The 12308-nt window shown below is 38.6% G+C and overlaps 1 long non-coding RNA gene across 1 annotated transcript in view; it reads left to right on the top strand.

Annotated features, from left to right (window-relative positions):
- Positions 1-10972, top strand: part of LOC124796386 — a 102641-nt gene extending 91669 nt beyond the window's left edge. Inside the window, exons 2-3 of the long non-coding RNA XR_007016756.1 lie at positions 8476-8709; positions 10388-10972. This is a non-coding gene — a long non-coding RNA (uncharacterized LOC124796386). The remainder of the gene's footprint in view (positions 1-8475; positions 8710-10387) is intronic.
- The last annotated feature ends 1336 nt before the right edge of the window (positions 10973-12308 follow it).

Genomic DNA, 12308 nt, shown 5'->3' with positions numbered 1-12308 from the left:
CTGGTAAACGCGTGTAAGAAATAATTGAGGCTATCGTGTCTCCAGGTATTCTGAATGAAAACATTTGGCTTCTGTAGCTTTCTCCAGTAGCTAGAAACTTCAGTGTTAGAACTAACATTAAGAAAATTATTTAATTAGTTACAGCTTACAAGCATGCACTGTATGTGCAGCAGTCTAAGAATACTGGTCTTATATCATGGTACTTACTCACCTATTTGAAGCTGAAATACATTCTCACATAACTGTGTCTTGCTTCGTTATTATTGGATCTACTAAACGAAGCAATGTCAGGAATTCCATCCCTCCCATTCTCAGAAAATTGCTGTACGATTCCCTGTCCTCCATCCTCAGTTCATCGTGTAATAGACTGTGCAATTCCCGACCGCCGTCGTCACGTCTTAAAATCCAAGGTCTACTCCACCATCTTCTATTATGCCAACGTAAATTTCTTCGTCGCCGAGATATTATTGCAATAAATACTGTACAAGCAGCAGCTGCCACTCATAGTTCATTAGCTGTTCTCTAAAATACTGCTGCGCCAACTCCAGCCATTGTGCGTATAAACGCAGCTACTAGATAGCTTGGAACACCAAGTTGTACTATCTTATTGCACCTTTAGTGGCGCAGGATGTGTCCTCGTCTCTACAGGCTTAAGCGTGGAGTTGTTTGGTGCTGCAGGTTTATGAAGTGTCATGCGAACCAAAGCCGAATTAGGCCTATCTCCGAAAATGCCACAAGAGTGTTCATTCCATCGCTATATTATTCAAAGTTGAAAGAAAACCAGTGTGTAACTAACCCAAATAGAGGATGTGAACGGAGCTCCTCTGACATTTGACGTTCCGAGTAACAGAACTGTTACTATGAAAGGTGCTAAAACTGTAACCTTAAAAACAAGCGGACATGAAAAAATGCACTACACTGTTGTGCTTTTGTTTTGTGCTGACGCTTCTTAACTTAATCCAACGATCATTTTCAATCGAAAAACAGTGCCAAAACCTTCTGAAATACCGCCAGGTGTTATTCACGGACATTACAAGGGTTGAATGGACGAGCCCGTTATGAAATTATGGATTAACAGACAGTGAGAGAAAAGGAAAGGTGCTCTGCTAAAGAAGAGTTCTCTTCTTGTGCTAGATCAGTTTAGTAGGCATTCAAAAAATTCTGTAAAAGAGAAACTGAGACATGGAAATTCACAGCTTTCTATTATTCCGGCAGGACTTACTTCAAAATTTCTACCTCTTGATGTCTCGATAGATAAACCATTTAAAGTATGTAAGAGAGGGGAATAGAACAAATGTATAATGGATGAAACCCAACATGAATGCACGCCGAAGGGAGTTTTAAAGCGACAAGTGTGTCAGTGGATAAAACAATCATGGACTAGAATGAGAGAAGCATTACCGCTAAATCTTTCAAGAAGTGCCTTGTAAGTTACTCTCTCGATGGTAGTGAAGACCATCTTATATAAAAAGAGAGCAACGATGACGACGAAGGGGAAGAAGAAGAAGAAGAAGAAGAAAGCTCAGATGTCGATTTTCAGGGATTTAGAAGGTAAGTTCGATTTTATAAACTAAGAATTTTTTTTTAGTCTGGCTTGGCAACCTTAAAAATTAAGGTGCATCTTAAAGTCCGTAGCGTCTTATATTCCGTAAAATACGGTATATGCGACTTCCATCAACTTATTTTTTTTATTGTGTGATGAGCGAAGTTTCTCGTATTGTTGTACACTTTGTGGCAGCATTTGACAACTTCTTCACCACTATGAATCTAATGCAAATACTGTTAAACAGCGATGTATCTATTCTATAAGCACTACGAGACAAACTGGAGATACTGCCATCAGTGATGAAGTAGATATATGCGCTGAAAGGAGGGGAATTTCAGTTCCAGTGGAAAATTGGAGCTCTTATAGAATAAATGGACAACAAATCTGTCACTCTTTTGACAACTTCAGACAACTCTAGTGACACTAAACTTCGTCAAGGAAGAGCAGGGACGTTACTACTACCAATATTAGTTCTCCAATAGTAATCCAATGGAGCCTCTGGATGATTCGACCAACTAAGAAAACGTTATGCCATAGGACGACGTTCTCATGGTGATAGCAGCGGATTCACTACTTCCTACTAGCCATGGTAATTGCTAAAAGCCTCTGTACTGTAATGTCAGTATTGATGGAGATGTAGATGTTCACTCGAAGTTACGACAATCATAGGCGTCCGCCGAGTGGAGGGTGAGTGGGTGTGCAAAAGGGTCTCTGACCCCCTCTACTTCCCCCCCCCCCCCCCCCCCCCCCAGAATCTAGAGTACAAAGTTTTTATTCATCACAGAATTTTCAAACAAGTCTATAACAGCACGAATGATCACAGCTGTTCCACGGATCGAAAGAAGTCGCTAAAAGCAGCTCTTCTTTGCCGTGCCGACTCTCTTTATCTTCGAAGTATTGTTGTCTAGTTAGTTACGAGGAGCTTCCTAACTATTGTCGAATCAGATGCCCTGTCACTGTCTCCTTAACGTAATTAACAATAGTTAAACGCAGCGCTTCCTGGAGCATTGTTTGGTTTCACAGAATGCCACGTGCGGTGCCGTTACACTACGCTATGGATTAAAATTTGTTTTTGCGTTATCACTTCCGAGAAAGAGTTGTCAAAAGCTCTTTACGACTGGTAATTTTTGTTTATAACCAACAGTATTACCACTTCTGATTATACCCTACTTTAGACTTTTGCATTCAGTACCAATAAACATTAGATCGTCAACTTCAAAAATGAGTCTCATCCATAATTAATTTAATAACATAAAAAGGTCTGCTTTGAAGGTAGCGCTTACCTTTTAATAATTGAGTTATAACAAATATACATATCGTGTGGATAACCACCAATTCTCTGGAATGTAATAAATTTTTTGTGTCACCTGTCAGCTGATCAAGTAATTTATATCTAAAATGGGAGTTTTAAGGTCTCGGCCTCTCCCCCTCTGGAAAAACTTTAGTGGACGCCAATAGTCCAATATTAATTAACAAAGCATTTAGCAATGAATGACGATGAAGATATTCGTAGCACATCGAACTCAGGTACAATTCCGACTTCCGGAAAAGTTAGGAAAAAAGAAACTAGGTGTGACATGGGACACAGAGCTAGAAAGGTAGCAAATGCTTTAAATGTCACTTGCCTTCTACTCGTTGAGTTGTATAGTTAGTTAGTTGGTTGGTTGCGTGTTCCACTGATAAATAGTACGGAACGGAAGCCGTTATGATGAGGAACGTCTCAAGTGCACAAGAAATGCACATATGAAACAAATTAATATATATATATATATATATATATATATATTACAATACAGAGTTAAAGATTAATATTTATATTATTTACTCCATTCCCTTAAATGACACAAAATGCATCTACTATATTTACAGATTTATTTATTCCTATTCATCTATGTTATAGATGGAGTTGTGAAGGAGATATGATTTCAATTTAGTTTTGAAGCTATTACTGCTGTCTGTCAGACACGTTATTTCATCTGGTAATTTTTATAGCAGCATATTTTGCCCCTTTCTGTGCCAAAGATAGGTTGAGCAAAGGATAGTGTAAGTCTTTCTTTTTCTGGTATTATAATCATAAATGTCACTGTTGTTTTTAAACTGGTCCATGTTGTTGAGAACCAATTTCATTAGCGAGTAGATGTAGCGTGAGGTTGTTGTAAGAATTCCCAATCTTTTAAAAAGATGCCTGCAAGATGTGCGACTATGAACCCCACACATTATTCTAGCCCCTTTCTTTTGAGCAGTGAATACATTTTGTCTAAATGTTGAGTTACCCCAAAATATTATTCCATATGACATCAGAGAGTGAAAGTATGCAAAGTATGTTAGCTTCCTAATTTCTATATCCTCAAAATTGGCAATTATTCTGATCGCAGAAGTTGCTGAACCTAGTCTCATTAGGAGATCCAAAATATGAATTTTCCAATTAAGATTCTCATCTATATGTACACCCAAAAACTTAGTATGCTCTACCCTGTCTACTGACTTCTGTTGATGTGTTATATTTATTGAAGGAAGTGCACTTTTTGCAGTAGAAAATTGTATGTACTGTGTTTTTTCAAAGTTTAGAGCAAGCCCATTTGCAGAAAACCAATTAATGACTTTTCCAAAGATCTTATTTGTATCAGTTTGAATTTGACTTTCTTTTACTGGATTAATAATGATGCTTGTATCATCAGCAAACAGTGTCAGTTCAGCTTCCTGTTTCAGATAGGAAGGGAGGTCATTCACATCATCAAGAACAGAAGGGGACCCAAGACTGAACCACATGGAACAGCTAATGTAATTTCACCCCAGTTAGATGAAGTGGCAAACTTATTTAAATCACTTGACCTATATAAGGAAACTTTTTGCTTCCTGTTCTGTAGGTATTACTTAAACCACTCATAAGCTATACCATTTATACCATAGAATTGTAATTTCTGTAACATAATGTCGTGGTTCACACATCAAATCCTTTGGAGAAGTCACAGAAAATTCCTATTGGTGACATCTTACTATTTAAAGACTTTATTATGTGGACAGTGAAACTGTATCAGTGGAACAGCATTTTTGAAATCCGAACTGTGATTTACTAAGTATCCCATTACTGTTGGGATGGCTAACCAATCTTGATTACATTACTTTCTCAAAGATTTTTGAGAATGCTGTAAGCAAGGATACTGGCCGATAATTATTGACATCTGTGGTGTCACCCTTTTTGTAGGGAGGCCTGACAGTGGCATATTTTAACCTGTCTGGGAAAATACCTTGAGTTAGTGATGCATTACATATGTGACTCAGAACATTAGCTGTAATTTCTCCACATTGTTTTAATATGTTATTAGAGATGTCATCTACTCCAACAGAACATTTATTTTTCAGAGATTTAATAATTTTACTTATTTCACAAGAGGTTGTTAGGTGAAACTTAATCTGACTAATTTTTTTCAAAATAGGCTCTTCCATGTACTGCCTAGCTTTTTCTTTTGAACTGTTCTCACTAATTTTTTTCTCCTACACTTACGAAATGGTTGTTAAATACATTAGCTACTTGTGTACTGTTTGTTAGGATGGTCTCGTTCTCTTTAACAGTAATACTACCTACCCCAGTGGTTACTTTTCCTGTCTTCCTTCTAACAACATTCCATACTGATTTTGTTTTATGGCCAGAGTTGTTAATTTCTTCTCTGACATACATATTTCTTGATTTCCTCACAACTTTTCTCAGTATGTTACAATAACTTTTATAGTATAAAACTACTTCTGGATCTTTACTAGTTCTTGCTGTCTCATACAGTATTACAACTGAATTCATCTGAGGTTATATTTATTACTGCAAATAGGCAACAGAATTGAACGCGAACGTCACAATGTGTCAAACATCGTCGCTTTTACTGGTGCCGGAGCAGTGGCAAATTATAGTTACTTTGTGATTTAACAAATGTGTACTTTTTAAATTTCCGCTGGCGACTTGTGGCAGTGGGTTCAAGAAAATTTCCCTAGGAGATGCCGGAACGTGTTACGGTGCCTTCCTGCCGAAATGAATCCACGCCAGCGCGCAGTGATGTACTTACCTGGAAGCAGATGTAGAATGACCCATGACGATCTTTCGTGCTCCGCGAGAATAATTTCTTGCGACGTTCATCGATCTGTTCATTCCTACAGAGCACACTGCGTTGTTACGATGTGAGATCATTAGACAGAAAATGTACCCAAAGTTCAAATCTGAAGCAATTGTTGTTGTGATCGTAACTATCGCATTCTACAAGTATTTGATCCTGGCTTCGGTATTCAACGCTTGGTCTCCCTCTGAAAATGAGAACTACACATATTGCAATTGCTTAGCGAATTAACGATTTCTTGATGCTTCAAGACATGTCCTGTCAACCTACTGATTGTTTTAGGGAAGTACTACTGTAATTCTCTGTTCGCCCAACACGATTCAATACCTCTCCATTAGTTATACGACATAACAATTCAAACTTAAGTTCTTCTGTAGCACCACATTTCAAAAGCTCCTATTCCCGTTTTGTCGTCCATGCTTAATTTACATACCAGGCTGCATACCAAACAAATATTTTCAAAAAGGCTTTCAGCCAGTTAAATTTATATTATATGTTAAGCCGTTTCTTTTATTCAGGAAATTTTTTCTTGCTACAGTCTGTCTATGTTTTTCAAGTGTTTTACTTCTAACCAAAGCAAAGAGCATTCAGCGTCTCGTTTCATGATCTATTACACACTCACTCACACACACACACACACACACACACACACACACATATATATATATATATATATATATATATATATATATATATATATATATATATATATATATATACACTCCTGGAAATGGAAAAAAGAACACATTGACACCAGTGTGTCAGACCCACCATACTTGCTCCGGACACTGCGAGAGGGCTGTACAAGCAATGATCACACGCACGGCACAGCGGACACACCAGGAACCGCGGTGTTGGCCGTCGAATGGCGCTAGCTGCGCAGCATTTGTGCACCGCCGCCGTCAGTGTCAGCCAGTTTGCCGTGGCATACGGAGCTCCATCGCAGTCTTTAACACTGGTAGCATGCCGCGACAGCGTGGACGTGAACAGTATGTGCAGTTGACGGACTTTGAGCGAGGGCGTATAGTGTGCATGCGGGAGGCCGGGTGGACGTACCGCCGAATTGCTCAACACGTGGGGCGTGAGGTCTCCACAGTACATCGATGTTGTCGCCAGTGGTCGGCGGAAGGTGCACGTGCCCGTCGACCTGGGACCGGACCGCAGCGACGCACGGATGCACGCCAAGACCGTAGGATCCTACGCAGTGCCGTAGGGGACCGCACCGCCACTTCCCAGCAAATTAGGGACACTGTTGCTCCTGGGGTATCGGCGAGGACCATTCGCAACCGTCTCCATGAAGCTGGGCTACGGTCCCGCACACCGTTAGGCCGTCTTCCGCTCACGCCCCAACATCGTGCAGCCCGCCTCCAGTGGTGTCGCGACAGGCGTGAATGGAGGGACGAATGGAGACGTGTCGTCTTCAGCGATGAGAGTCGCTTCTGCCTTGGTGCCAATGATGGTCGTATGCGTGTTTGGCGCCGTGCAGGTGAGCGCCACAATCAGGACTGCATACGACCGAGGCACACAGGGCCAACACCCGGCATCATGGTGTGGGGAGCGATCTCCTACACTGGCCGTACACCACTGGTGATCGTCGAGGGGACACTGAATAGTGCACGGTAGATCCAAACCGTCATCGAACCCATCGTTCTACCATTCCTAGACCGGCAAGGGAACTTGCTGTTCCAACAGGACAATGCACGTCCGCATTTATCCCGTGCCACCCAACGTGCTCTAGAAGGTGTAAGTCAACTACCCTGGCCAGCAAGATCTCCGGATCTGTCCCCCATTGAGCATGTTTGGGACTGGATGAAGCGTCGTCTCTCGCGGTCTGCACGTCCAGCACGAACGCTGGTCCAACTGAGGCGCCAGGTGGAAATGGCATGGCAAGCCGTTCCACAGGACTACATCCAGCATCTCTACGATCGTCTCCATGGGAGAATAGCAGCCTGCATTGCTGCGAAAGGTGGATATACACTGTACTAGTGCCGACATTGTGCTTGCTCTGTTGCCTGTGTCTATGTGCCTGTGGTTCTGTCAGTGTGATCATGTGATGTATCTGACCCCAGGAATGTGTCAATAAAGTTTCCCCTTCCTGGGACAATGAATTCACGGTGTTCTTATTTCAATTTCCAGGAGTATATATATATATATATATATATATATATATATATATATATACCTCCCTAGCCCTTCTTGACATAATTATGCACTTTCTTTTAAGCTTGTTTTATTTTCATTTACAAGACACTCTCCATCAGCGCCGTATTTGCAATCTACAGACAGCTGGACTGAACCCGCGAAAAATGTCGGGATAACTAAGCTGCGAATAAATCATTTTAGAGCAATTTTCGGATTAAGCCTCTAACAGCGTACTTAAGGTTTATTATTTAACTACATAAAATTCTACTATGTAATTTATGATTTAATGAATTAATGAGATAATAAATGAAAAGAATTGAAATAATAAATGTATTGAACATCATTCATCAAATCGTTATGCACAAGTATATTTTTATTAACAAAGAACAAAAAGTTGAGCTTCATGTCTATGCCAAAGTCTTATTTAGTTTGTAAAAATAACATATTGTAGGTATAAGATAACATGTTTGTTAGGCAGATAAAAGATAACAAAAGTACTGAACAAGCAAAGAAATTTTATTTACACCTCATTCTGAAAGAATCAGCGTTGAAAATGAAATTACAAATAATCTTATTGGCTTTATTGGTTTGCGTCTACACTGAAAACTAACGAAGCTACTTACACCGTCTTCATAACTTAGTTATCTTAAAATTATCACTTCTGATACTTGAACATGTCTTTAGGATGGGTACCCGAAGAACGACTAAAATGGTTTCTGAATCTAGAACAACTGAAAGAAAACAGAGAGTAAGATGGGTAGACAATGTGGAAGAAGATACAAAACCTCTTAGAGTCTAAGTGAAGCGGAAAATCGGTTCGCAGAGGCCAGAATGGAGGAAAATTGTTGAACAGGCTAAGATCCACGCTGAGCTGTAATGCAACGAGAAGAAGACCTTTCTCCGCTGCTGTCTGTTATCGTAAGTGACAGGTATATTCTTAGAGCGTTCTCGATATGAGGAAAGGAAACTTATTTTAGAAGTTTTTACATCTACATCTTCTGACTAAGTACTATTTTTGAAACTCATGATAAAAATTCTTGAAGTGAATTGTAATATTTCCTGAATGACCATCAGAGTGATTGTTATGTGTGACAACTAAATTCTAAGTTGCAGCAATTATCTCTTTGTTGATAAGTATGCTAAACTTGTTAAGAAAACCAAAACTAGTTAAAACGTCTCTAACCTGTACTGCAACATTGATTTCAATTGATCTATGACATGGAGGGATCTATTGCTTCTTAAACTTGTTGGTTTTGTATACAGTGATGTCCAGGAAATTTTGTATACTTCAGACTCAATTGTGTGTTTTGGCTGAACTGTGTTTATATCTCCGTGTACTTGTTTTATCCAGTGTCGGTTTCGTTTACTAAACAAATAATATCGTTCACATTGCAGTACTTTGTACTGTATTGGATATATAATTCCACTGGATATGTTGTTTTAGATGTGTTTCAGAAATATTTTGGCGATACACTACTGATGGACTGCTCCATTGGCAGGTCATCTTTTTGTAAACACAACTTGAAAATAAGCTGTCATATTTGCAACTTTCAGTATTTGATTTCCTATTTCCACTATTCAAAACAGTCATCTGGATGAAGTTCTGTTTCATTCCTTTTATGTCAACAAATGAATTTTGACCTCACAGCTCGGTGTCTTTTAGTCTGCATGATCTGACTGTACGATGTGGAGGATATGGTGCCTGCTCCATTAATTAACTGTGAACATGACTGTACATTTGAAAGGATTCTAATTAGAATTTATTTTAGAGAATATGAGAGACCACAACATATATGTAATATATAGGTGTACAAAGGTGCTGATGAAAACTGAAGGGTAGCAACCACAGGGATATTTATATGACAATTAACTTGGAGACAAATACTGGCTGAAGAAATGGAACAGGGCAGATGTATATGAAGAAACTTCTCCTCCTGAATTATTGTGAAGTAACGCTAATTGTTTTGAAAATGAGATAGGAACTGGTAAAAGTGTAAAATAAAAGGTGAAACACTTCAAATCACATTTTCGACATTGAGAATCTTTGGTAATCTTCAGTGTTGAAAGTAACTTGTGTAGTGAAGTGACTGATCAGCAAGATTTAGTGTATTTTGAGTAATTTTCTTTTCCTTGCAATAGTGTGTGATTTGATATAAGTATTATGTGATGAAACAACATCAGTGTTTTTGTATGGATGTTTTGTTTCACAGTGGTAGAATGAATGTCTCCATATATTATGATAACTATATCTACTGAGACAATGCGTATGGACACTTTATGATTGTGTTATTTTAGCCACGGATTCTGAGATATACTAGTACAATTTATTACTATATTAGATTATGCAGATAGAACATTTTGTCTGGTATTATGCTGTATTAAGTTAAGCTGATTATAGATGATGGGTCTGTGCACATGCCACTGGAATGACTAAGATGTGCCATTATATTCATGTATTTATGTAATCCTTTTGTTTCCTTGGTTTGAATTTGTATGAATTTAAATGTGTTAAACATGTGAAATGATGTATAAGCAATGCAAAAGTAGGGATGGTTAGAGAAATTGTACATGTAACAATGTTGTTCTCTTTTTTCAGATGAGATGGAGGAATATTTGGCATGACAGATACTACGATGTTATTCAGTGTTCTATACTCACAAAATTTCACTTTCAGCAAAAACTGTTCCGATCCTGATGCGAGTGCAGTGGGATCTATATGTGCACATGTAATCTGTTGTTGTTGCGAATCATTAACTGAAAATTTACGTGATTTAACACACTGGAAGTAACATATGCAGAAAACTGATAGCAGTTTGCAGAGTATGTAATATGCAGATTTTTGAAGTGCACTTCCTGCAGTGTTGACTGTGATGTAGTCTAATGTTCTGGTATGTGATGTGCTGAATGACACTAATGCGAATAGATCCAGTGATGAGGAGAGAAAACTATTTCTATAGAAGGCTTTTTAAGATGTATTTTGATTGTGTGCAGAAAGAGTCCATTTGCAATATGATATTTTCAATAATTTTCAGTGAGGTATGGATTACGCATGGTAATTTTCTCAATCTACATAGCAAAATTACTGAAACTTTCATGATATGGATGCATGTTTCACGTATGGAAATCCAGTCTTTGTATCTTCATGAGGAGAGTATGTTTTGGGGATTGGTAGAGAATCTGTTTGCTATTAATTCAGACAAACAGTAGAAATGTTAATTTCATCACTTTTCCTATCACTGATTCGTTATTTGTACTGATTTTGTTTTGTTTGACTTTCTGATGTTATGAAACTCTGAGAGTTATGTGTTTTCTGAGCATTATTAATACATGTGCTGTTGTGATTTAATTACCTTTTTGAAGTCGTTGTATGAATAAAACGATCAAGCGTTCTTCCAAATCAATTTCTCCTTGTCAACCAGTTCCTGTCCAGATGAGTTTGTGCTGTCTTGCAGTCAGCACGCGACCGCTACGGTCGCAGGTTCGAATCCTGCCTCGGGCATGGATGTGTGTGATGTCCTTAGGTTCGTTAGGTTTAAGTAGTTCTAAGTTCTAGTGGACTGATGACCTCAGATGTTAAGTCCCATAGTGCTCAGAGCCATTTGAACCAACCATTTTGCAGTCTGCAGTCAACAGTCAGCATACGATCAATTGATGTGAAATGCAATACTTGCCTTAAGGGATTTTTTTATTATGATTTACATCAAAACTACCAGTAATTACTGTGGATGTTATTCTTCACATTCCCTGCATGATTTTTCAGCATGAATGGTAAGTGTCAATGTTGATGCAGCAGGCCATAGGTATTTATTCTACAGACAATGTGTTTATTCAGTGTCTTATATTCGTATTCTATCATAATAGGATGGATCCACATGCACACAACACTGAACAGGTCTATAAGCCATGCTGCATTACACATTTTCGTGCTTAGTGAAGTGTTGATTGTGATTACATTAACATAAATTCAATCTGTTTAGCTATGAACATTACAAAATTGTTGGGCAAAGTAAGTATTCTCTACCTAGGTAAGATTCTGTAACATTTTTGCATTCATATTGCTTTATCAGTTTCTTTTAATGGGTCCAAACAGTGTCTGTGAGAGGGTATTTTTTACTTAATTCGGGGCATATTCGGACTCACTTCCATAGGTAACCCATGTTTCAAGCCTAGCAGGGACCTTGAGAACTCACAGCTGACAGTGAACCAGTTCTGATCTGTTACAAGCTTGAGAATGGCTTCAGTTCCTTCTACATGCACGTCTGTTGGGTTTCCTTGTTTCTGTAGTTGTTTCTGAAAACACTAAATCTTTCTTCTATTGGCACATTTGTGTACATAGATGTGATGTCAAAGAACATGAGGTTTACCGCTGGTGGGATATTTATGTCTTACCTTTTCTGTATGTTCCTTGGTATGTTATGGTTTTTAATTTTTATGAATTTTATTTTTATTTTATTTATACGTCAAGTTCCGTAGGGCGTAATTAAGGAGCAAATCTCTAAGGTCATGGAACGTGTTAG

The sequence above is a fragment of the Schistocerca piceifrons genome, chromosome 4, assembly GCF_021461385.2.
Source record: "Schistocerca piceifrons isolate TAMUIC-IGC-003096 chromosome 4, iqSchPice1.1, whole genome shotgun sequence".
Classification (NCBI taxonomy): domain Eukaryota; kingdom Metazoa; phylum Arthropoda; class Insecta; order Orthoptera; family Acrididae; genus Schistocerca; species Schistocerca piceifrons.
This window is presented reverse-complemented; position numbering and strand designations above follow the sequence as displayed.